This window comes from Mesocricetus auratus, unplaced genomic scaffold (genome assembly GCF_017639785.1).
Source record: "Mesocricetus auratus isolate SY011 unplaced genomic scaffold, BCM_Maur_2.0 Super-Scaffold_100676, whole genome shotgun sequence".
Classification (NCBI taxonomy): Eukaryota; Metazoa; Chordata; class Mammalia; order Rodentia; family Cricetidae; genus Mesocricetus; species Mesocricetus auratus.
This window is the reverse complement of record NW_024429266.1, coordinates 156393838-156420346: the sequence shown is the minus strand read 5'-3', so window position 1 is coordinate 156420346 and position 26509 is coordinate 156393838. Positions and strand designations below refer to the sequence as shown.

The window sequence follows — 26509 nt, the reverse complement described above, 5'->3', positions numbered from 1 at the left end:
AAACACCCATATATAAAATAAAAATAAATAGGTATTTCAAATGTATATTTTTGAACGTGTTAAGTCTATAAAGAACTATAAGGAACATTTTTTTCTGTTAACTTATTTAATTTTGTACTCTTGGAAATCAAATTTAGTGCAGAGAGAAAGTCAAGGAGAAATTATGGCAGAGTAAACTTCCATTTTCACATGTTTAAATTCATGGTAAGCTATTGAGGGCCCTAGTCTTCAGCCTGAGTGAAAGAAATAAACCAGACAGGAATTTTGCTATGTGCCATTTCAAAAGGGCAGCCTGGCATAATCACAAGCTGACCTAGGAGTTGTCCTAGACCACATGCTTTCTCTTCTACCTTCTAAGTCACAAGTCTTGGCAATCACTTGGCTGCCATGCTGTCAATCGCAGGCTTTCCTCGACTCCTTTGCCTCATACTTCCTCCCACACTAAGTCCTGTAAATTCTCTTTAGGTCTTTTCCTTCCACCTAACTTGGCTTGCTGATTCCAAAGAACATCACTTCATTTTAAGGGCACATTTTACACCCTGTCCTCTGCTGTAGCTTTCTTATTGGTCTCCCGACTTTGATACATTCTTGATTCAACAAGTCTCCCTTCCACATGTCCATGTGGTAGCTAGAATGACAGCTCTGAAATGCTGGGCTAACTGTGTGATGCTGGTAAAATCTATAGAAATCAGTTTTCCTGTTAGGTAGTCTGTTAAGAGTTCTAAGGGAAGCTCTATAGCAGGAAATTTTAGTAAAGCTAAGTTGAGTCTACTTTTCCAGCTCTCTCTGATAGACTTCCTTCATTCAAAGGTCTATAATTCTGTGAGAACCTTGTAGTGGCATCTTGCCTTGCTAGCAAAATTGTAGTAGCGGCCATACCCTTTTTGCAAGATGCCACTAACACCCCTTTGTGCTGGTGGCAGCCTGTGTGATGAGTTCTGGTGATGAACTTTCTAGACTGCTGCATCTCATTGCTGCTGCAGGGCCTTCTGGAGATCTTTGCTTGTGGCAAGGGTTGACAGTGTTCAGCATGGTGGCTGGTCTTAGTCTCCTCAGTGAGGAGGCAGGCAAAGCCTGAAGATGAGAGGTGTGAATGACACAGGAGCCTTTCCCCCCATGAGCTGTAAGCTGCTAAGATTCAGTCACAGTTGCTTTTTCCTTGGGGATTTATTGACATATGATTGCTGAACAAATTTTTTATATTAAGGGTACACAACATGGTATTCTTATATATGCCTATATTCTATAAAGTTGTACTCAATCAAATTAAAGTATATATCCCTACTCTAGTTAACTGTGTTTATTTATATGCATGTATATATGCATATACATATATTTATGTGTGTGTACATATGAAGGTGTGTGATGTATATTTGTGTGCATGTGGTATATGCATACATATGTATGTATATGTGTACTGTATGTGTATGTGGGGTATATGTGTGATGTGTGTATACGTGTGTGGTACATGTATGTGTATGTGTGTATATGTTGCATGCACAATTTCAGGCATGGAGGACAACATATTACCCAGCACCACTATTCTCTTAATTGGGTTTCCATGACTTATTCCTGTTATAACTAAATACTTATACCTTTGGCTAACATCTGCACTTCAAACCTATGCCCGGGTAACCACCATTCTCCTGTGACTGAGTTCCACCTTGCATTAGGTTTCCCATGTAAGCCTTCTTGTTAAAAGCCAAGCACTGTTCCTCTGCCTCCCATCTGTGTGTGTGTCTGCTTCTCCATCTACATCATACTCTCTGTACTGATCCATCTGCCAGCAGACACTCGGGTCTCTTCAGAACTTGGTTCTTTTGAATAGTACTACTAAGAACTTGGGTCGATAGATTTCTCTTCAAAACAGTGATTTTATTCCCTTTAGATTTATACTGAGAAGTGAGATTGCTGGATTGTGTGATGGTTCTACTTTTAGCTTTTTGAAAACCATCCATATAGTTTTTCCATAATGGCAGTACCCGTTTACATTTCTGCCAACAGAGTACCAGGGTTCCCTTTCCTCCATGCTTTCAGTAAAGTTTGTTTCCTCTTGACAGTATGACAATGGTTGCCCACCAAGGGTGAGGTGACCCCTCCTAGTGGTTTTGACTTTCATACTACACATTTTTTCATTTACTTCTGGTCATTGTGTGGTTTCCTAGGAAAAATGATTATGCAAGTGCTTTGCCCATTGTGGGCACTTGGTTGTCCCATGACATGAGTTCCTCAGATTTTCTGAACATTACTCCTTACCAGGTAGATGACTCACAACTACTTTTCACCATTTCATTGGTTGCCTTTTCATTGTGCTGACTGCTTCCTCAGCTGCACAAGACCTTTAATTCAATATGGTCTAAATTGTTTAGTTTTTGTTTTAGTACCTATAATTTACATATTAATTTGCAGAGCTGTATGTTCTCCACAGATATAGAAAAAAATTGAAAATTCATATGGAACTTTAAAATGTCCCTAATAATTAAAGCCATCTTGGGTAGGAAAAACAAAGCTGGAAAACTTCATATTGCAAACCTACAGGAGTGCAGACAGTCTGCTCCTGGCCTGAGGACACATACAAACCACCATGACAAATGGAGAGTCCAGAAATAAACACTCATACATGACTCACTGTGCAGTTGAGGTGCAGTGGTGTTTAACCTCCATGACTATCACCTAGGAGACACACCCTGAGTGTCTGAGGGAGTTTCCAAAGGCATTTGACTGAGGAGGGAAGACCCACCCTGATGGCAAGAGGCACCACGTTGTGGACTATGGTCCCAGACTGAACCAAGAGAGGAAAGATAAAGCCAGCTGTACACCAGCATCATGGATGGAATGTGACCACCTCCACCTCCCTGCACCCCACTCCTCACCCCCACCCCCAACTCCACCTCTCCACCCCTATTATCACACCTTCTCAGACCATGAGCTAACATGCATCTTTGCCTCCCTGTAATGCTTTTGTCGGGTATTTTGCAACAGCAACAAGAGTAACACAAGAGTCAAGAACACATAATTGGAAAGGAAAGGCAATTTACTGAAGCACTTGAGGAACATGGGCATCTCTATGCACAGTGGGGGTGGGATAGGATTGAACCCTAATTTTATATAATACACCAAGTCAACTCAAAGTGAACTAAAGACTTGAACCTGTGATCTAAGGCCATAATGGAGAAACAGGGGAAAGGAAAGGTCAGACACTAGTGATCGTTGTTAGTACAGCACAGCCATTGGCACCCTCTTTCTATTATAGCTTTGAAAGCCATGTGGGTCTCTGGCCTTCCTCCTTACCTTTGACTCTTAAGATTCTGTGAACAATTCTTCACTGAGGATAAGCACAACCCAGCCCTAGGCTGGATCCTACCGAGGACCGCAGTTTGCCATCCCACATACAGTGTAACTTGATAGACAGTGATTAATTCAACAACCTCCCAGGCAACAGAATGCGAGTGGTCTCTTTCTTTATGATCCTTTCAGTGACTCTGCTAAGGTCCTGTTTATACCTGCTCAGCTTCCCGTCTTTACCACACCACATTTTAGGACATCAGTTATCAAAATGAATGTGCATTTGATGAATTTACACTTTTCTCTAGTAAAAACACAATATTGGTCTTTTTGGGAGTTCATTTTCAGAAGCATAGAAATTGCAAAATCTATGGACAACCATGAATAAAACTTAGATCCCAGATGAAGTTCTAGCCTGAAGCGTAACAAGAGTTAAATAACCATGGCTCACAGCGGGATTCACAGGATGGCTCTTTAGCCTCTAGTGCTAGAGAGCTGTGTGCAGACTTTGTAGTGAGTTGAGGTATAGCTTCAGTTACCAAGTCCCCACCAGCTTTAATAAAACATTAAACTATTAAATATGCCAGGCCTGTTTGGTCCCAGCCTTGAATGTGTGGACTGACTGCCTACCTTCTCTGGACTATAAAACAATGTAAATAAAGCAGTTTGTCAAAAACACTTATTTTGAATTACCACCTGGCTACATTCGGATCTCATAATGATCTTTTACATCTTTAAGAACTCTTTCATCAATATATAGTGGTATATTAAAAGTAGAGTTTGCACTCTTAAAGATCATGGAAAATTTAAAAATGCTAAAGTTCATAACATCAGGATCCCTTTCAGTTTGTCAGAGAATGGTGAAGTTTGGATCAATGATAAAGCCATTTTGAATGTGGATTATAGAATATCTGTCTGGTGGGCAGGAAGACATTCTAGTAGAACAAGCTCATGCTGCTGCTCAGGAGGAGGAAGACAGGTTAGTTGGCAGTGAAAGAGCCTAGAACTTGGGGAACCCACCCATGAGGGCCCTGCAGAGTCTACTGAATGGGTAAGTGGGAAAGAGGGGAACAACATCATCTAGAGGCAAAGGTTGTAAGGAAGAGATTCCTGAGAAACACTGGAAATTAAGAGAGAAACAGGTTATGGATCAATAGAAATTGACAGTCCATGAATATGCTGGGCACTCATCCAGTGTGAATTGGACCTGAGATAGCGTGAGTTGGTCCCATGGGGCAAAAATCATACTAATTCTGCCTTGGGACAGTCACCCATCTTCTCATGAGTCATCACAAGAGCTAGATTCCTGAGGACAGTAATCAATTCTGGGTGATTAGGGATTTCTGTGGTTGTTCTTGATACTGAGGAAGAGTTTTTGTAGGATAGATTGCCCCAGCTGATGTTTGCTCTATTGAAAGCTAGTTAAGATAAAACAACCTAGATGCAGCACGTTGTGGATGTGATGCAGCTCCAGAGGTGCTTGAGGTAAGACTACATCAATGAAATAAGGGATGCCCCATGTCTCCCAGCAAAGGGCAAAGAAGCTAACCTTAGCTGGTCTGGATCTCTTATACGAAAGAAAGAACATTTAAAAGGACACAGGGATTCCAGACCACTCTGGAATAGTACTAGCCTCTTACTATCTTTCCATGAAACAATGAAAGAGGGGAGAAGCCGTGCCTACATAGGCATGACCTTTCTCCCTCTGAAAGTTCTACCCTCCAACATCCATGCATGCTAGTCACCAATGCTAGGAACTCTGAAGTTAGGTGAAGAAGGAGGAGAGTAATCTTGATTTGCTCCAGAGAGCAACAGTGCCTCATCTCATTTCCACATTTTCTGAACACACTGCATAGAATAGAATCTTCTACCAAATACAATGTTCAAGTCAACCCAGACTTTGGGAGTTGCCATTGAACAAAACTAGATAGTTTTGTGTATCAATCTGTAGTCTTTGGATCCTAAATATTAATAATATATTTTTACAGAATTCCTGGTCCTGATACCATCATGCTTATATCCAGACTTTGTTCCTTAATAAAGATATCTTCTTTTAGAATACTGCCATTCTTTTTGACCATGTGAAGATGGGAACATTTAGCTCAAAATTCTGACTCTTAACTTTTAAGAGCATAAGCATTAGAATAGCTCACATTTTCATATTGGAAAGCTGCTTTCTTTCTTCCTTCCTTTCTTTCTTTCTTTCTCTCTTTCTCCTTCATTCATTTCCTTTCCTTTTTAAACAACAAAAGAGCTGTTTACAAGGGACCAACTTAGCAATATTCATCTCTGAAGCAATTTTTTATATGCTGTAAATAAATTTGCAAAATCATGTAATTTCATAGCAATAACATGACCTGGAACTTACAAGGTAATTAAACTCAAAGCATCTAAGTATAGTGCTCTAAGAATAATTTACTTCTTGATGCCAAGAGTCAAGATTTTCCACTGCTAAGCACAAATGCAAAATGAATTAGTACTGAATGTTTCTAGCTGCTGTGCACAAGGAATGATGGGAGACTGTTTCTGGAGTTGCAAAGGGTAAGTGATGATTGGGTGAAATGGAAACAATCGTGTTATATGAATGCCAGAAAGTAACAATGGAAAAGTTGATTATGGGTTTTTAGTTGTTTGTGGTGCGCACGCGTGTGTATGTGTGTGTGTGTGTGTGTGTGTGTGTAAATGTACATGAATATATCTGTGTGAGCCAGAGGTTGATGTCCTGTGTCTTTCTCAAACACTCCCACCTTAGTGTTTGACAGTCTTTCACTGGAGCCAGAACTCACCAAATGGCAAGGCCGGCTGGCAGCAAGCCAGGTGGAGTTTCCTGTCTCTACCTCCTCAGTGCTGGGATTACAGGCTGAGCTGCCATGATCATTCTTTATGTGGGACCTGTGGATCCAGACCAATGCTTACATGGGAGCACTTTACTGCCATCTCCCCTACAACTTCTCTGCTCCTCGTAGAAGGTGAATATAGGTCTCTGTGGCTTCCCCAAGTGGTTGTCGCCCTAAGAGTCAGTTTAGCTGAATCTGGATGCATGGAAGGTTTGAAAATAAAGGTAAGAGCATACAACAGTATAACTTGACTATTAATGGTGTTGCAGGAAGGGCGTGGAAGAGAATTTTTTCCCAAGTTAAAAATGGAAAATATTCAGATCATAGCTTAGACCATCATCTTATCCTGGAGGGGAAAATCCAAGTATTTACCCAAAACCCAGATACCAGCATGCATCTGCTCTAGATGCAGTTGACCAAGAGAACTGTAACAGCTCTGTTATAATTCCTCATGTTGTGGTCACCCCAATAGTCAATTGTTTTTGTTGAAGTCATAACTAAGTTTGCTATTGTTGTGAATTGTACTATAAATATCTGATATGCAACCCTGATGGGTCACGACCCACAGGTTGAGAACCACTGTTTCAGATTATCCTTATCAAAATCAGGTGTCAGAAAAGTCCTCTCTATTTGCTAGAAAGAGGGGGAGGGAGGGAGAAGAAGAGGAGGAGGAAATGAGAAAGAGAGAGAGAGAGAGAGAGAGCAGAGAGAGAGAGAGAGAGAGAGAGAGAGAGAGAGAGAGAGAGAGAGAGAGAGAGAGAGAAGACACACGTTTACCTCCACACTGTCTGCCATAACCCGCTGAGAAGGGAATGTGGAGATCGCCTTCCCATAGCCTTCCAAAGAGCCATGGTTTTCCATTGCATGTTTGTGACTTAGTTGCTGAAGTGGCTGCAAATGAGTCAGAAATACTCAATGTGGCTGATTCTTTGAGGCTTAAGGTCTGTGCCCTTAGCCTGGTCCTTTCTCTTCTAATGACCGCCCCACAAGACTCCTTTCTACTACACCCATACTTGGAGGATCTAAACTACCTTTGAGGTCTCTCTATGTCTCCCACAATTTATAAAGAGCCCCGCCCTTGAAGTGATCTGAATTGAAAATTGTAAGTCAATCCCCTCACACCAGCCCTGGTCCTCAAAGACAGAGATGAGAAGCCATGGTGAAGAGAGAATGGGACTGGTGGACAGTTGGATGCTGGAGTTGGTGAAGTTCAAAGGTTGATGTGCCTGGGTTAGGACTTGATAAAAGGCACACAGAGAAGTGTCACAGAACCTTCCAGAATTCACACAACTTCATGCATAGAAGTGTCAGACTTGGAAAACTAAGTGACCTGTGTTCTTTGTCATAGCTATGACTTGGGCATGGTCACTGCTACCCAACCACAGACAGTGCTGCTGTGACACACCTGTGTGTGACATGCACATGGGAGGAACTGGTCTGTAGGCTGCAAGATCTGATTGTGACACATTTGATTGCGACACACAGCCTGCAGGGACAGGACACCTATGCACATGTAAACCACAGAGGGGCAGAAGGTGAGGGTTTTACAGATTTCCATATTTATAGTTTTCTATGGCTAGTGTCTAAAGAAACAAGAAAGGTTAAACTTTTTATTTATGTTTGGATCTTTTACACATTTTAGTCATCTGTCAGGTTGATTTACTAGTTTCCAGAGGAAAGGTGATAAAAAGGTCTACCTATGATGCTGTTCTCCAAATTCTACCTTGGGACTTTCTTCATCGATCTAACCTACCTGTCTTGTATCTTATTTCCTGATCGTGGTTTTCCAAGGTGACAGTTATTGTTTCAGTTAATTTACCCTAAAACATTATTGATTTAGAGTGAATTAATATTTTTCAGAGACCATAGGCTATATCTAGAAAGCTCTGCTACTTGCAAGTAGCTCCAGTTGTGTTTTAAATTCTATTTGTAATTCTAAGACACCACTAATGCCTTTGCGGCCATCTTTAATGTGCTGTTGGTATGACGTGTGTGTCTGTTTATATTTATGGCAGTTAGCATGAGTGAGGGTTCTACTGCTGAAAGCCTGTCATTAGGGGTTCTTTGGGATTAACTCAAGCTCATATCTGCTTCACCAGGAGGGAGGAACCGAAGGCACAATATGGTCAAGGCATCCGGGTGAGGTTCAGATCTCTATTGAAGAAAGCTGCAAGATGTGATACACAGTTAGGTGATAGCCTCCAACTATTGCCTCCTTCTGTCAACCCTAGCTTTTAGTCAAGGTCACCCTCTTTCTGAGGTAGCACTACTCAGTAACTGAGCAACACAGTGGCTGTGAGTTAACCTTGCTGCCCAATGCAGGACTCTTCCGAAGGGCAGCCAACATCTGTAGACTTTCCCTCTGCCTTGTTTCTCTCTCAAAACTTACTTGCTGGTCAACCTCTGTACCTCTAACCAGACTAACCATGTGCTTCCCAGAGGAGCAAACAGACACCAGAGTTAACAGAAAATGTCAATCCTGATCTCAATCCACACTTCCTCTCCAGGCTGCTTCTGTCACCCTTCCATAAAGATAAATGATTTGGGATGGTGAGAAGGCTCCTCCAGCAAAGTGTTTGTTGTGCAAGCCTGGGCATGTGTGTTTGATAACCAGATCAAATAAGGGTTGAAGGAGAGAATGACTCCATTAAATTGCTCTCTGACATCCATGCCCATTCCATGGTACACAAGTATCTATCCACCTCTCTCTCTCTCTCTCTGTCTCTGTCTCTCTCTCTCTCTCTTCTTTCTCTCTCTCCTCTTTTTCTCTCTCTCTCCGCCCTCTCTCTCACACACACATAAATACACATTTTAAAGATGAAGATTTTGTTTCAACATAGGAATTAGACTTTATTTGAACTTATGAATTAATGAATCTAATGGATTCATCACTGGTGTCAAGATGCCATCAAGGCCTAGTACTCTTCAGCTTTCACAGAGCCCCATTTGGTTGAACCCAACATCACTGAGCACAGAGTTCTACCACAGGTGCCACTACTCTTTCCCAAACCACTGCAAGGAAACAATGCTCCAGTTCCACAGGGTGTCCATCTCTCTCTGTTTGAGGAGAGACCATGCAAGGAGAAGCAGTATTTTCATCAGGCTGATTGCATTTGAGAGTTTGAAGTCTGTCTGTGACTTTGTCACTTGTGACTATGAGTGAAAGTTCCATAAATGCTGAGGCAGAGAATGAGTAACAAGATGGAATAAGTTACATCCAAGTCAATAAACATCTCAATTGCTATGATTAGACAAAATAATAAAGATCACACTAGCTGAATCTGTCCTTAAATCACTTACATTGTTCAGAGGAGTACCTAATGTGCCTAAAATGTCACCATCCATTTCATGAAAGCCTCCAGACTTAGAATTTGAGTCTTAGTCTGGTAGCCATATCTTAACATCACTGCGGCTAGACTGTGCATACACCAGCAGGCACGTGTCTTACAAGAGGGTGTTAGTAATGGTTCCAAGGAAGATTGACTTCCTAGTACACCCCAGCCAATGTTTCAAGGCCTGGAACTTCTAAGAAGTGGGTTAATTTGTTTGTGATGACCAGCAAAGTCAATTAGACCCATCTTCTTTAAGCCTTCACAGTGCTTATGTTAAAGTAGCAATGGCCTGGCAGTGACTCCTGCCCATATGCACAGGGGGTAGGGTGGGTACTGTTTGGAGAGCTGCTACATTAGTGCTCCTAACAAAAAGCAGGGAATTCAACAAGCCGGGATTCATTGACTTTGGGGTCTCTGTTAAGGTATTCACTGGCCCTTTGTTATTTGAAGCCTGTCTCTTTCTCTCTCCATATGTCTTGCAGATAATTCCAGATGCCCAGGTGGAGAAGTGCCTGAGAGAGGTGAGCAGGTCATTGTGCTATCATTAATCACTTGCAGACAGCAGGCCCTATAGTTCTTCCAACCCTGCCCTGTGTTGCCCTGCCATGATCTACAGCATCTCACTGAAACAAGGTGAGAGAAGGCTCAGATCTTCTTGGACATCTTTCTTCTCCAGATGCCAACATTGGACTGCTTTCCTGGGGGGGTGGAAAACACATCTCTTGCTGTTCCTTTAAAACAAAAGACCCTTTCCACACATGTCTTTTGGAAAAATAAAGGACTATGGGCTTACCATCTTTTTACTTAGGGATGGCCACTTGATGTGGTAGGGAGAACACAAAAGCGAGATCATGCGTGAATAGAGTTAGTGTATGTTTTTACATTTATCTCACTTACCTCCAAGGGTATATTGCTGTTATAAGTCAAGCATTCCACATTAGCATTTGCCCAAATGAGTTCGGTAGAATACTACTTTCCTTTAAGATTCATATAAAAGTGCCGGGGTCCAGCCTGTATCAGTTCTAAGCTACAGAGGACATCTATTCTGGATTGATGTCTTTGGGGCTGTATTTGGGCCCAACTTGGAGTGGGGGAGTGTGGATTAGGGAAGTCCTAGCTACCCAGTAGCTTTAAGGATGAGACAGACATCATGTCATCTCAGGAGGGCTCTCAGCCAATACTGGAGACCACAGTTTATTCAAGCATCCTCTTAAACAGCTTTCCAAAAGCGGGGTACTGGCAGAAGACATCTATTATCATGTATATAGGGCTTACTAGGAAACACTTCCTTTAACCCTATAATGCACTCATGTACACAAGCCCTCAGACATTCCATAATGGTACCAGTCTTCAGACACATCCTACTAGTCCCCAGGCACATCCCACTAGCCCTCATGATGCATGTGGGGCCTACAAACTACAAGCCATTCTCTACTGTGGCCAGGCCATCCAGAGGTAACCAGCCAACATCTAAAAGACAATAGGAGATTTGAGCTCCTGGAGTTGAGCTGAGGCTTATGTTCAAGATATCATATTCGGGCCCAACATAAAACAAGTTTGCATCAATTGTGTCCTGGAGGTGCCATTTACCAAACCTCATGGGAGACTCACAGTGCTAGTCATAGCATGTGAGGAATCTGGCTACCAAACAGTCTACTTAACTTAGTTGAATTGGGTATCACTTGGTGATGGACTCCTTCATTGATACCCCCAGTACAGAGTGTGCTCTTAGGACTTGAATCATTGTGGTAGAGCCTTCCCTGAGGACTTGGGTTTGAATGCATTTGCTGGTCAAGTACATTTTCCTTTCTGTGCCTCAGATTCCTCATCTGAATAAGGTAATGATACATCAGAGTTGCTGGGTGATTCAAATGTGTCACTATACTTAATGAGCTCAGTACAATACCTGCTGTGTCATGAACACACTTAAGTTTCCTAATATCATTATGGTTTTCTGACTGCAAACAACAGCTTGGAGCCTAATACTAACAATAAATGAGAATTAAACATTGATAATAAAGATATAGTGAATATATTATAGTCTGATAGAAGTTTTCATGAATCCATGCTTAGTTTTCCCAAGTCTTATGTGGTCGGTATTACAGGTATTATTAGTGTTTACCCAACTATAGACTAGAAGAGAAGACTAAGAAATTTAAGTATGCTTCATGAGTAAACAATAAGGGAAAGAGCTATGAAACAAACAGGAACCTTCCACATCAGATTTGGAGCCTTTGCCACAAATTATATTTGATTTTTCTTGGATTCCAAATTAAAATGTGAAAAAATATCCATTTGTAATAGCTGTGATCTGCCTTTCCCAAGAGTGAAAGCACAATGCAAGGGATTAAATGCCAGTGTTAACAATCAAACTCAGTAAGGAGAATGACGCACAAGACAAGGGAGACAGCGACCTTCAAGGTTTCAAAGGTGCTGGCAAAGCCTCATGGAGGATTGAAAAGCATGAAGCCAGGACCATGCCACCTGATGGATGACCTCACTGCTGCTGCTTCTACATCCACAATAAGTCTGAGTTTCCTTGACAGCTGAGTAGTAATGAGGACTACACAAGTGAAGCTTTGAGATCTGTGCTTGGTGGGTTACTGTTTCCGCATCATATGTGAACTCCACATATTGTTTTCAACTCAGGAAAACCCAACTTCCAGGACTTAAAGTTACCTAGGAAAACAGAACAGTCTGTGTGTTAACCCCAGACTCCCTGGACTCACCTCCTGGTCCTTCTTAGGACCTGTCTGTGGCCAGCACTGGAATGACAGGGAATCCTGGAGCATATTTTGGAGATGACTTTACAGATGTGGTGTCAGGTTTACCTAATGCTTTTATAAAAGGTGACTCAACATTTGCCTTATGACCAAAATAAAGTAATCATGACTTGTATTCTAAGCTGAAAGATTAACAAAAACAACAACAAAAACAAGATGAGAAGAGAGGAAAATATTTCCTCTCTCACATCACAGTCATCAAGTATTGTCACAAGCTTAGTCCAAGATGACAAAGGAAGAGTCATGGACCTCTTTTGTGTTACCATCACAGTTTACTGTCCCACCACACTCCGAAAACAAAGTTTGCCTTTCTCTTCAGACCATTTTTATATGGGGAAAGGCACTTGTCTTTCAGATTGCTTTGCCAGCCAGGGAGAGTCAAATCAGTCTTGACTGCATTTATCTAAATCTAAATTCAGCCATGGGTGCCAACAGTAAATTCTCTCCTTTACCTTTGCATACCCGAGTTCTAATACATATGTGGTCCCCCCCTCTCCCCCTCTCTCTAACTTCTTTCTCTATAGAAAACTTAAGAGATGTGAGGAGGCAAAGTGCTTGCTGTATAAACATGGGACTTCAGGTCAGCCCCCAGAACCTATTAGAACAAACAAATAAAAAACAAAACAAAAACCTGAGGATGGTACTGTATCTGTTATGCCAGTATTGGGAAGGTGGAGACAGAAGGGCCCCTGGAGGCTCACTGACCAGTCAGCCTAGCTTATCCAATCTCCAAAAACAAGGTGTATGGTTCTTGAGGAACAGCACCTAAGACTGACCCATGGCATGCACACAAATGCAAAGCCACATGCATTCATACATGCACATACACTACAAAAGGAAATTTAAAAAGAGGCGAGAGTGGAGTGGAGGGGAGGAGATGAGAACTCAGTGTGCTTCTTCCCTGAACACTTTACTCACACGGCTCTGGCTACAATAATTGTTCTTGAAGTCCCACACCAGGAGAGAGCTAAGCATTGATGTTCATGGGAGACTAGGAACAACAGGAAGGATAGGCCTCATCAACTCTTCTCACTTAGTAAAGCTCCAAGTGCAACAGAGACCAAGCTTAAGCTTTCATCAGAGTCCAAACAACCCTTTCCTTCCATCTAGCTGAGCCAAATCAGAAAGGCAGAAGGCTGAAGAGTGAGCTTGTGGCTAAAGGCACCTACATTATACATGTGTCCACGGATGTCGCTCTCCTGGTCACAACTTTCTGAGACATGTTTCCTGGTTCTCAGAACACTGCACATATGCAGTTGCATTTCAGCATGAAAAGTCCGGGGAGACATTTCCAGTGAGAATGAGTATTCTAAGAAATTAGCATCAGAAGTCAAATCTGTGTTCGCTTTTTTTTCAAACTGGGGCCCTTACCTTAAATAGCCCCATACCATAATATTAGCATTTGATGGTAGACAGCAATAAAAGGGGGAGACAAGCAATGTGACCAGGTTTCCATTTTCCCTAGTGTGGGGATGCTGAGCTACCCCTTCCCATTCCATCTTTCCTAACGCTGATGGTGTTTGGGTATTGTATTTTGTCATTTTTTTAAAACTCAGATTGGTTTGCAAGCTTGCATCTTTCTGAAGACCAGTAACTAACTATCCACAAGCCTCAAGTAGGTATCAAGTGTGTACATGTAGGCAAGTAGAATTGCTGGGGAATGCATGAGGTGGATTGATTCGCACCTACAATTTACATTTGTTCCCAGGTATGTTTGGCAGTAATGTCATATCTGAAGGACTCTGATGAAGATCAATCGCATAAACAGTTTTTGCTGATTTTTTAAGCGGCATGTTGGTTGTCTTATTTGATTTTTCAAGTTTGATGCCTAATAGTATGATGGGGAGCCTTAACTCTTTTTTCCCCCAGCTATTTCGTAGATGGAGTATCCTAAAACAATCTAACTTAATACACTTTTGGAGCAAGGTGTCTGCTAACCTTAGCATTCTAGCTAGATAGACTGACTGTACAAACGCCACTCTCAACTCAATTTCAGGAATTTCAGACACATCTGGATTTGGGCAGAACTCCCCCGAATAAAATAAAAATTGAGCACATCCAAGACTGGATAATTTTTCTAGATTTTCCTGTTCAACTAATGTTGGCTTTGAATTTGGAGTTTAGATTGTCAAAGGTTCTCCTCTCTCCTTTGTAAGTGAGACTTGGTTTTGGTCTCTGCTTCCTGTGCACTAGGGGCTACTCACCAGCATGTCAGTGGAACACAGTAAAAATACATATTAGGTGCTCCCAGGAGACTACACAAAATCTGTCACTGGGATGGATCTTGGGAAAGGGGGTTATGGCATATGGGAGTCTCACTGTCATTGGGGTTCAAGGAAATCCTGGGGAATGGTTGCATGGTCATGGTTCTGAAAAATGCCATGGATTTACTGTCTGTGCCCAGAAACAGGGTATCCGTACCCACGCACTGCTGCCCCTGCTGTACCTCATCCTGGCTGCTAATCACCATACACCATATTTTGCTTTCAGCCCTTGTTGAGACTCAGCAGTTCTATTTTATTCTAAGTTTAGACTTGCTAATGACACAGTGGCTAATCGGGGGTAACAAGCTATGTGGGGACAGGGGTGTCCAATTCTCAACCTCAAGAGGAATGTTGTCATCTACAAAGCTCACGGTGGAGAACCAAGCAATCCAATTATAACATTTGCAAAAATATATCATAATATTTTAATTACATCTGTGATTCTGTTGGATGGCATTCATAGTTACTTAGGGGCATGCAGACACCAGCCAGCACTAGGCCAGACCCAAACTATTATTTTCTAAATAAAGTTTTATTGGCTCACAGCTGAGCTCATTTGTTTACATTTTTCAGTCTTTGCTCTTCCATTGCAACAGCAGGGTCAAGAAGTTTTGTGGCCAACAGAGCCAAATGTATTTATTATTTGGCCCTCCTAGAAAAGTTTACAGTATTCTGAGCTGAAACACAGGGATGGTATGGAGGCCAGAAGATCAGTCTGTGTCTACTCAAGGTACATATGGTTGGGTCATGGAGACTGATTGGCCGGTACCTGAGAGCTCTCCCCAAGAAATGCCAGTGTGTCACGTGGGAAAACCAAGGCACCGTTTTTGTCTTCACATCTTTCAAAAGGGCATTTGCTTCAGCATAATTCAGGGTTTGTTTTACGTGGAAGGAGTAGTATGGAGCTTGGGGTATAAGGGAATGAATGGGAAGCAGGGAAAGAATAATTTACTAGCACACAGCCTCCAGGATGCGTGGATTCGGAACTGGCACCCAAGCCCTCATAGGCTCTGCATAGGTCCCCGCAGCTCTTTCAACAGCATGTCATCTTGCCTGCCTACCTGTAAGCTCTAGGCTAGAACAGGCTTCCTCTCTGCCAACATGAAGGGTTTGCCTCTATCACAGCTGCCTGCTGTGAATTTTGCTTCCCCATGGGCTGCCACACATGATTCCAATGGAGAATGCCCCAGCCTGGAGCTGCACGTGGGGGCTTCCATTTAACATTGCTGGGAAAGGTTTGAGTTCACATTAGCTCCTGAGCAATTTGCAGAGGGTGAACATTTGAGCTCATCTATGAAGGAGAAAACATGCAGTGCCTTTCCACCCTGTCAGGCCTGGACTTGTGAATGGACCGAAGACTTCTGGGGTGGGGAGAGCCAGGAAGAGCTGGGGTAGGAGGTAGATGACACTGGTAGAAAGAATTCCAGCCTTGGGACTTACCTGAGGCAATCTCCAGGGCTTAGGTGCTTTCCTTGAAATTCAGGTGTCTTGCTTTGAGCTGTTTTATCATTTCAATACTTCCCGTCCTGTTGAGCGGCATCTGCAGTTCTCCGACGGTCATCTCTACAGCTGGCTGTTGGGACAATGCTCTCAAACCTCTCTAGATCAAAAGCCTTTGAGCTTTGGGATTCCGCTGGTGCCTCCAACAGTAGAGCGTGACTTTGCTTTTCTGAGCTGTTTGCTAAAAGGAACAGTTTGGGACACAGTGGTTTTATTTTACCCAGAACAACAAATCTTAAAAGGATTAAAATACTCACAAGTACATATTCTATATATTTCCAGAAATAAGGACATATTCTGCATAATTTCCAGAAATAAGGGCATCTTCCAAGCAGCATAGGCCAAACCTCCAGACACAGTGGACATAACTCAAGCTTGCACAGATATCAATAACCAGTCACCATGTTCTTCTCTGCCAAGCCTACACAAGCCTCAGGATCATTCGAAATGCTGTCTTTCTGGGCACACTATCAGCAAGTAAAACAAAGACTTAAGTGGATTTATGACTTCCAACACAAGTAGTCATGTTTGAGGAGAAAACAGATTATGAATAATAGTAGCTGTCATGTATTCAGTTTTATTATGTGTCAGACATTGTTCTGTTTGACGAGGCATCGCTTTGTATAAGCCACATTAAGTACGGGCTTTGTTTGGATTATTGTTCTATCACCAGTGTTCACAAGCACCTTTGGCTCGTGGTGGTGGTTGAAAAATGCTGGCTTAAATATGTCCTACCACCAGCCATTAAACATACGTTATGAATGAAGAAATGGCAAGTTCAAAATCACCTAGGTGAGTAAAGCCTGGAGCCGTGACTACCTACGGCATCATGTTTCTCTTATGTTTTTAACCATCTTGCCCCACTACTGGTAAGGGTTCTTATTTCCAAACGTCCAGCCTGTAGGCTGCTCAGTCTCCTGGGCCTCTCCAGTGTTCTTGGCATCCAGTCTGTCTCAAAGTTCAGAGTGCTTTCTTTATATAAAAAAATTGAAATCCAAATGCCTGTGGGTTGCATCAGAAACTGAGAGAGAGTAGGCCAGGTTGACACAGGGGAGGTAGGGGGTGGAAAGAGCGTGTGCTTCTGGCAGCTGCTTCGCTACTCCAGCAATCGCAGCTGTGGTTGATCCAAGCCAATCCTACCAGTTCCTCTCATTTTTCAAGGGAATCTAGATTTGGTGTGGAAGTATTTCCATGAAGCAGCTCATGTTTAAAATATTGACAAGCAGGGGAAGTTAAAAACAAAAAACCAAAACCAAAACATTGCCTGCCAAGTAAAACAGCTGCGCAGGGTCATCTGCCCCATTGATCCATCTGTACTGAGCCACCTGTAGAAGATAGCGAAGAAATGGGAACAAGTCAAAGTGGCTTTGGGTAATTGGTCCTGTAGTTCCAGGCAGAGGAGAACATGGGAGACAGGCTGTAAGTGTTTATGGACTTAGATTAAAGGCTTCTGGGAATTAGAACTACAGCGATGACTCTCGACATTTGGCTCAGTGCTTCGTATTTTTCACCTCACTTGTATGTATGTACTTGCATTTTCCTGCAGATCATACTGATTGATGGGTCGATTACTTGAGCAATACTGAGCAAGGCTGTCCCAGAGCAGATCCCAATTTTCCACTCCTCTACTTGCTTTTCTTTAGCTACACAGACTGTCAACAGTATTGAGTAGCCAGCACTATTTGTTGTTCTCATAAGCCTGCATGGTTTCATCTCTTATAAACGAGAAGTACAGCAGACAGAGCTCGTGCCCAATTATGGATGACTATTCAGAAAGGGAAAAAAACAGGGCTGTCGCTGGAGGACTCAGCATAATGGCTCAGGCTTATTAGTCTTGGCAGATGACTGTTGATTCTTGGTTGTTGATTTTTTGCTTGGTCCCTAATTACAAAAAATCTACACCTATTAAAGGCCAAATAAATAATATAATTGTGTCCTAATCAGTAGGCATATTCCTAAACTCTCACCTAATGACTACTAGTTCTGGGGTGTGGCTACTCCATGCACAGCTGTGGCCTGTCCTAGCTGAAAGCTACCTGCTTTGTATGCTCTGGAGAAACCAGTTAACATTGAGCAGACTTGAAAAATCATTAGGCAGAGGGAGATTTTTCTGATCACTGATTTTGTGAAAGCCCCTCAAATATCAGTTCTGGGTGGGAAGGACTGTTGGCATTTGACACCATCCTGCCAGGTTGTGCATTTGACAGCTGGGGTGTCTTTTTCTCAGCCATTGGCCTGACTACTGTCAGAAAGCCAATTAGACTCTCAGGCAATTAAGGTTATTTTCCTCAAGGGCTGCTGGCAAGACTTCTATCACGTAGCCTTTCGCATGAAATCTGTGACCTTTGGAAATGCATGCTCAGGGGCCGCAAAGAAGCTTGGCTGTGCAGCTACTGTACTTCATTAAATGACAAAGAATATGAAAATAAATTGTGCTTGCTCTGTGCAGAGATTTCTGCGAAGCTCTTTACATCCCAGGATCCTAAGCAATGAAGATGTATATCTACACCAAAACCCAGATAAACCATAAAAGGCAGTAGATGTACTGAACAGTGGTACGTTTACATATGTTCAGCAAGTTATTTGACAAAATTTATGAATTGGAACATGTTCAGAATTGGGCTTCATAACTTACAGTTTACACTTGTCTTACCACATTTTAAAGGGGGACATTAACAAACTGAAAACAAAAAGGAAGGCCCTGATATTTTTGGAGGAGTAGGAGAAAATGGCTGTTTAACTCACACATAGAAGACTCTGGGGATACATACGGGGGACTTGTCTTGCAATGGATAAGATGAACGGTCTGCAAGGAAGGTTGTCTCTGGGTCCTCCCAAGGGATTCCTCATACCCCTTGCTTGAGAAGGGCCTTGCTCCGGCATCATCAGAGAAGCTTCCACTAGAAGCAAGGGTAAATAAGGGGCTCACAGCCAGGCATTATACAGAGGGAACACTCAGCCCTAAATAGGACCTCTCCATCAAACCCTTCCCTTTGGATTTCAGAAAACCCTGTGGAAGAGGAGGCAAAAAGAGTGTAAGAGCCGGATGAGTTGGAGGATACCAAGGAACCAGGCTGTCTACATCAAGGGGATCAAAGCTCATATGAACTCACAGAGCCTTCATACACACAGGGCCTGCACAGGTCTGCACCAGATAGGGTCTTAGAGCTGAAAGAAGTAGACACACACCTTCTTCCCTAACCCAGAGACTACCTTTAATAGATAAACTCTTGCAAATGAAAACTTAGTTTTCTTCAAGGGAGTCTCACTGGGCAAACAAACTACTCTTAAGTTTAGACTCCATGTTCAGCAGTAGATGGTCAACAGAAAATGAACTTGGTGGCATCTTTGGGGTTTCTTTGGGGTTTAATAATGTCATGTTATGGATTCAAGATCATGAAGGGGAAATCTACAAAGGCAGCTGAGCCAAGCTTGTGGGAACTCATGAACTATAGACCAACAGCTGTGGAGCCTCCATGGGACCGAATTAGGCCCTCTGCATGTGGGAAACAGCTGTGAATCTTGGGTACCTGAGGGGCTCCTGACAGTAGGACCAGTAATGATCCCTGGTGTATGAGGTAGCTTGTTGGAGCCCATTCCCTATGAGGGGATGTCCTGCTCAGCCTTACAGCAGTGGGAGGGTCTTGGTCCTGCCCCAACTTAATGTGCCAGATTTTGTTGACTCCTCATGGGAGCTCTTACCTGTAGGAAGAATGGATGAAGGGTGGGCTGTCGGGGTGTGGGACAGGAGGAGGGGAGAGAGGAAAAACTGTGGATGGAATGTAAAATGAAATTAAAATAAATTTATAAAAACCTCATTATACACACATATATACATATGTATGCAACACACACACACACACACACACACACACAGTTTCTCCTTTTACCTTACAGATCTTTGCATATACATTATGGTTTCCAGTTTAGTGTTTTTATGAGATTCCTCAGTGTGCAAACAAGTATGTATCTGAGTCTACATTTCTTGTGCCTTTTCTTTGGCTCTTTCCCTTTCATTGGTTTGTTTGTCCTATTCCACTGCGTTAGTTTTTGTTTTATCTATTTTATTATCCCTTAGTAGCCTATTTGGTTTCTAATGAAAGACAGAAGGAGGTGGATCCAGCTGGGAGGGGATGTGGGGAGAAACTTGGAGGAACAGAGGGAGAGGAAACTGTAACCAAAATATACTGTGTGAGAAAAAGAAATCTATTTTCAATAAAAGGGGAAAAAGAAAAATAAATGCATAGATAATTCCAGAAATGAAGGGAACCAATAGTGCAGGGTGGCTTGAAAAGAGATGACTACAGTGAGGAAGACGGTGACTCACATCAGGTGGCGTTGTAAGGGGCTTCTACCATCGCATGAACCAGGACTGCAAACTGGTAGCTCTAGGAGCTTTCACAGAGATGGGGATTGTTTATCCGTTCAGTTCTCTCTCTCTCTCTGGAGCTGCAAAGCTGGACACTTACTCCTTGGTTTTCGCTAGCCCCAGCTGTCTGCTGTTTCAGACATAGCTCTGCTGACTCCCGACCCCCTGTAGTGACTGAACAGAACACCTTTGCTTAAAGGAAAAGCAGCCAACTTCCTGTCCTGAGAGGGAGGGGTAGCCATAGGCTGAAAGGAGAAGTGTACCAGGTCAGCTCTCCAGCCCTTCAGTTCTAGAATGGTGTGAGTCACTCTGGTCTTTCACCAAAGTGAGAATCGCACTGATGGCCAGTTCCTGCCAATCCCAAATACTTCCTTTCAACGTGGTTAATCCCCATTCCTGGGCCTGTGCAGGTTCCAATGACTGACTCTCAGTAAGCTAGGGGCCCATCTTGGATCTCCCATGGTGATTAACTGAGTTATATCTTCATCTCCCCTCCCCTTTTCTCTCTCCTTTCTCCACTGCACACCCAGATCTACTCTCCAGGAGCCAATCGAGGGACTGCAGGAGTAGGGTGCAGCATCTGATGGAGATGAATTGTGTCACCAATTAGTGACATGAGTGTTGAGAGAGGCTGGAACTGAGCGAGTTCACAGGGAGCTGGGATCAGGGGCTTGCTAGAATGTGAAGGTCACCAAGGTTTTGCTGAGTGCTAATCACTTTCCATCACCCTGGCTAATGGGTGCAGAATATTTGGCTCAATTACTTTTCAGCTATTCCAGGCTAGCTCCTAAGAGAGCTGCAAAATGCTGGCTCCAGCTGTGTCCCTTCCTTGTTGCACCTTTTAAAGAACATGAATTATTCTTAAATTTGGCTCCCTAAAATTTAGGTAATGATTCACAAGAGAGCGAGGGAGGCAGCTAGAGCAGAAAACAAACCACCTGCTTAGGATTCAAGGCCCAATCACTGACAGCACACCTAATCAGATTGAATTGGTACTAAAACGCTGCATGTAAGTGCCTTCAGCCTCTTACAGATGCTGCAGAACCAGACTGGAAAAGGCCAGATTGTCTTATTACTCATCGGAGAATGGAAGATGTGGAATTTCTCAGGTGAATGTCATTTGCATTCACTTGGAAAATGCTGAAGAAACACCAGCAGTTCTGGAAAGGTCGTTCTCATGGATCCCGGTGGGGGGGGGGCAGTGTTCTCTGGGTTGAGACTTCTGTGTTTTCACTATCCCTCAGGTGTCATAAGCCCGTGGCCGGATGGTATCCTTGGGCCACATATGTGTTGGTTCTCAAGTAAGTGCCCAATATGTCAGGCCATCAAGGCAGATGGTGAGTCAGACAATGATACTGAACTTTGGAAAATAAACCACTTGAGAGCCCAGCTGGGGAGATGCCTGAAATTGGAAAATACTGTAATAGAATATTTGATTTGCCACTAAAGACCTTAACTGGGAAGATTGCCACCTTGAAATGATAGGACAGCTCGGCTGATTTCGATCTGGGTAGTAACTGTCCATCAGCAGACTGGGTCCTGGGCTCCCATTGTATTCTCAAAGTGTATTGCTTCACTTCTCCACCCCACATGCTACATGTCCACGAGCATGCGCCTGGAAAAAGGCTTCCGGCTGCATCTGATAAATTGCAACATTATTTATTAGCTAAGGTATGAGTCTGTTTCACTAGCTATTATTTTTTTTAGAATGCTAGTAGGTGACCATCAGGGTAGATGACATGATAAATGAAATGTCATTTCCACTTAATTCAATTTTCTGTTTCTCCAGTCCTTCAGCTGCTGACCTGGCCTCTTGGAAACAAACTTGTTTTTCTGTGATTCACCAGAAACTGTCCGGATAAGGATACTCCAGTCTTCCAAGGGTTAGCTTCATTGACCCACTAAGAAGGATGGCCCCATGTCCAGGTAAGCCAGGGGCCCATTTTCCCACCTTTCTATGGAAAATTGCTCAGCTTGACACACCAGCAAATCTCTTCCCTGCTCCTTCCCAGCTGAAGAACTTTACTTGACAAATCCAAGCCTTGTGGGTTAATGACTCCAAAAGCAGCCTGCAGTCAGAGAAAGGTGGGAGGCCAGTAGAAATTACTAGTTTTTCTGACCCCCATTGGGACAGTTCTCTGAATCTTGTTCTGAACATAGTGTTCATAAATGCGCATAAACTCGTAGTAGAGTAAGCTCCAGTTGTCCACAGTGATATGTGACCTGAGAGCATTTCAATGGGCAAAAGATATGAACCATTTGCAGTAGACAAATGCTCTCTGTATCTGCTTGAGTGTAACCCAAATGAAATCAGACCCCATGCAGCAGGAAGGGTATGCAAGTTAGACTGCGAGATGGCAATTCAGGGGACCTGCATTTGGCCCTAGGTCTGGCATTATCAGGAAGCCTTGGCTTCCCCACTCCTCCAGTCACAATCAGAAATGTAATGGTAAGTGAACATAGGGAAGAAGGAAGGTGGTACATGTTGACATGCAAGGCCAGTCAACCTCTCTGTGGTTGGTTATTGGCTGTTCCCAACAGCAAAGTGTAAGTCCTGAGAGTATGCTTTTGTTTAGCTCTGTTCTTCCGTAAAATAGACAATGACATTAAACAGTTCTCTTGCAGTTGTAATGCCACTAGTTGAGTTGTTTCTATGTCTTAGAAAGTTCATTCATGCATCAAAGCTCCAGCCCTTTGGGTACCAGAGCTCTATCAGTGAACAGTATCCTTTTAATGGGAGGAAAGTGTTTGGGATTTGTTTCTCATTGGTCCAATCCTTGTTTTGGTTTTGGTTTTGAATTTTTTTTTGAGACAGGGTTTCTCTGTGTAACCCTGACTGTCCTGGAACTTACTTTGTAGACCAGGCAGGCCTTGAATTCACAGAGATGTACCTGCCTCTGCTTATCCCCTCCAAGTGATGGCAATCCCATCCATTTTGTTGCATACTTCATGTAAACAATTAAATGATTTTATTGTATCCTTTTCTTATCTTGGCCCTCTTGGTTGTAAGAGTTCTTTATATATTCTGGCTATATCTTTTGTCAGATATGTACATTTGAGGTGTTTTCTGTTTTCTGTGCGTTTCCCCCAATGATATTCTCTGAAGCACAAAAGGTTTGGGTTTTGACAAAGTCCTATTTATACTGATTTTCTTTTAAAGTTTGTGCTTTTGATACTGAATTTAACATCTCTTTGCCTAACATAAAGATACAGTGATTTTCCTGTCTTCTCAGATATGTTCTCTAGTTTCAGCTCTAATACTGAGAAACATAATGAGTTGAGCTTGTGTTTGTATATTTTTTTTCCTTTTGGCTAACCCTTCCATCTTTGCCCAAAATCATTTGATTACTTACACGCTAGTTCTGGCTTCTGAGTTCTAGTCTTTGTACCTATCCACATTGCCTCATGGTAGTGTTACACTGCTTAATAGAATTTTTCAAGAGGAGATCATGAAGAATGATCTGGAGACTAGAGTGGTGAGAGCATCTTAGATATGGCAATTAATCACAGTTTGGGGAGAGTCATGTTCCAGTGTAGGCCAAGCAGAGAGGAGTGTAGTACCCGTATAGTCTCATCTCCAGAAAGTGACAAATCATGGGCTTTCAACCCATGATGCATCGAGTTTCCCACTTCATACAACCAATCAATGGTTTTCAAAGTAGTAGGGTAGCTTCTGGAGTCATTTACTAGCATAGCACAGGGTATCCCATAGCATAGCCAAGCAGGATTCATTGGCTCTTTTTTTCACTCACCGACTGAATATTTGAGTGTCTTCTGTGTATATAGCGTTAGACTGGTAGAACATATACTGAATGAAACTCTTGGTTTCATGGAATTTATAGGGCTCTTTGCTCGAATATCATTTGTATACATCATCTCTCATACACTTGTAAGATTTAAGTGCAATGTTGCAGGGGAAGGAATGAACACACAATCCAAAGAACTACCAGGGATCTTGATTGCTCATTAAAAAAGCAGAGTAAACAGAGGTATTCTCGAAAGAGGTGTCACAGAATGCTAATTTAACATTTATTTATCGTGTGTATGTGTATGGGGGTATATACATGCCATACAATGTATAAATAGAGGTCAGTAGAAAATTTCCTTAAGTGAGGACCTGGAGATCAAACTTTGATTATCAGACTTATAGCAGCAAGTGTTTTTATCATCTGAGCAGTCTTACTGGATCATAGTGCTAGATATTATACATGGTCCAGCAGCTTCAGATATATGCAGGTACTTGTTAACACTTTTTCTCTCAGTTCCAACATGTTATACATGTTGCTTCTTGTCATATGCTTGCTGAGCCCTTGTAAACATTTCTCTCAGCTAGCTGGCAGAATGTGAGAAGTTACCAAAGCAAGAGACTGGAGTGATTCTGAAAACATAGAGAAGAGGTAAGAAGATATTTCCTTCTAGGTTTCAGTCTTCCATGACTACTGAACAATCTGAACTGCCCAACTCCCAGGCATTCTTGGGTCATACATGACTGTAGCTGATTCTGAGCAATGCCCATCCTCTTGAACCTGTCAGTGGTATACCAGGCCTAGAGACCACTACATTCTATGCCTTGGAACAAGCCTCTGGGAGACCCATTGTATTTGCTGCTTTTCTTGTTGCTGTGACAAAATGCCTGACAAACATGACTTGGAGAAGGGAAGGTTTTCTTGACTACACAGTCCATCATGGTAGCCAACTGTAGGCTCTGCCACCATTCTTTACTTTCTACTTTTTATTCTATCTGAAGTCTACAGTTAGGATTGGTCTACCCCCTTCTCCAGTTAAACCTTCCTGAAAACACCTTTATAGACAAGGCTAGTGGTGTATCCCCATGATATTAGGAAATCCCACCAAGTAGACAATCAAGATCCATCTTACACCTCCCAGGAGTCTGTCCATGGCCCCCCGGATCAGGGTTTTTTATAACCTCCAGAATCCCTGCTCCAGGAACCCAATTCCCACGGCCTCCTACAGCAAGTACAAGATCCCAGATGCCTTTGCTTAGACCTTTCTAGATGCTTCACTCCAGAACTTTCTTCACCAATCTTTCTGAAGAAAATGGCATCTCAACCCTGCTATAACTTAGTCCTCTCCTGAACATAAACACTTCCACTAAAGAAGAAAGGCAACTTGGAAAAAAATACTCAAGCAGCATCAAATTTCTCTAGATGTTCAAGTCCCAGCAAGGAAACAAAAGAGCCAAGACAATATGTCTCCTACACATATGACTAATCCTATAATAATGGCACCTAATAGAAAATACCGAGAAGAGGTACAAGACAAAGAATTCAAAAGAATGATTACAGCTATGATCAAAAAATTCTGAACAATAAAAGAACTGCTAGAGGTATTATCATATCTGATTTCAGCTTACTCTACAGAGCTATATCAACATAAATAGCATGGTCCTGGCATAAAAACAAATGCAATGATCAATGGAATCAAACTGAGGACCCGGGTATAAGTCCACTTACCCATACTTTCCTAATTTTTGATCAAAAAAGGATCAAAAATGCATACTGGAGAAAAGGCAGCGTGTAGTGATATTTTGTTTGTAATCTAACAAATAAAGTTTGCCTGAAGATGGGAGTGCAGAGCTAAGCCACTAGTTAGACACACACGTAGCAAAGCAGCCAAGCCACTAGAGAGTTCTGACCTCTACCAAGGCTAAGGCCAAAGAGGAACAATCCTGTCCTGAGCATGACTTCAGACTGCAATGCTCTCCACCAACCCACAGACTGCACTACACTGAGCTTCTGCCTTATTGTCTTCTCTAGTGCTGGGATTAAAGGTGTGTTATTCCAAGTGCTGGGATCAAAGGTGTGAGCTCCATTTCTCTTTTAGACCCATTCATTCTCATGTAGCCCAGGGTGAACTTGAACTCACAGAGTTCCATCTGCCTCTGTCTCCTGAGTCCTGGGATTAAATGTGTGGCCACCACTGCCTATCCTCTATGGCTAAATAGTGGCTTAGCTCTTAACTATGTGTATGGCTAACTAGTGGCTTAACTCTACCCTCTGATCTTCAGGCAAGCTTTAATTATTAGATTACAAACAAAAAATCACTATAGTAGTATCTTTAATAAATGGTGCTGGTCAAACTGGAGAGCCACATGTAGAAAAATGAAACTCAATCCTTA

The 26509-nt window shown here is 42.6% G+C and overlaps 2 long non-coding RNA genes across 3 annotated transcripts in view; one reads left to right on the top strand and one right to left on the bottom strand.

Moving 5' to 3' along the window:
* The window catches only part of LOC121136924, a 30663-nt gene extending 18305 nt beyond the window's left edge, over positions 1-12358 (top strand). For both annotated transcript variants that reach the window (XR_005874109.1, XR_005874108.1), the window contains exons 2-3: positions 9937-10087; positions 11759-12358. This is a non-coding gene — a long non-coding RNA (uncharacterized LOC121136924). The remainder of the gene's footprint in view (positions 1-9936; positions 10088-11758) is intronic.
* On the bottom strand, positions 12032-18980 carry LOC121136925. Its single transcript, XR_005874110.1, has 3 exons — positions 18773-18980; positions 15942-16182; positions 12032-12133 (listed from the first exon to the last, which is right to left on the bottom strand). It is a non-coding gene; the product is annotated as an uncharacterized LOC121136925 (long non-coding RNA).
* Positions 18981-26509: the final 7529 nt, after the last annotated feature.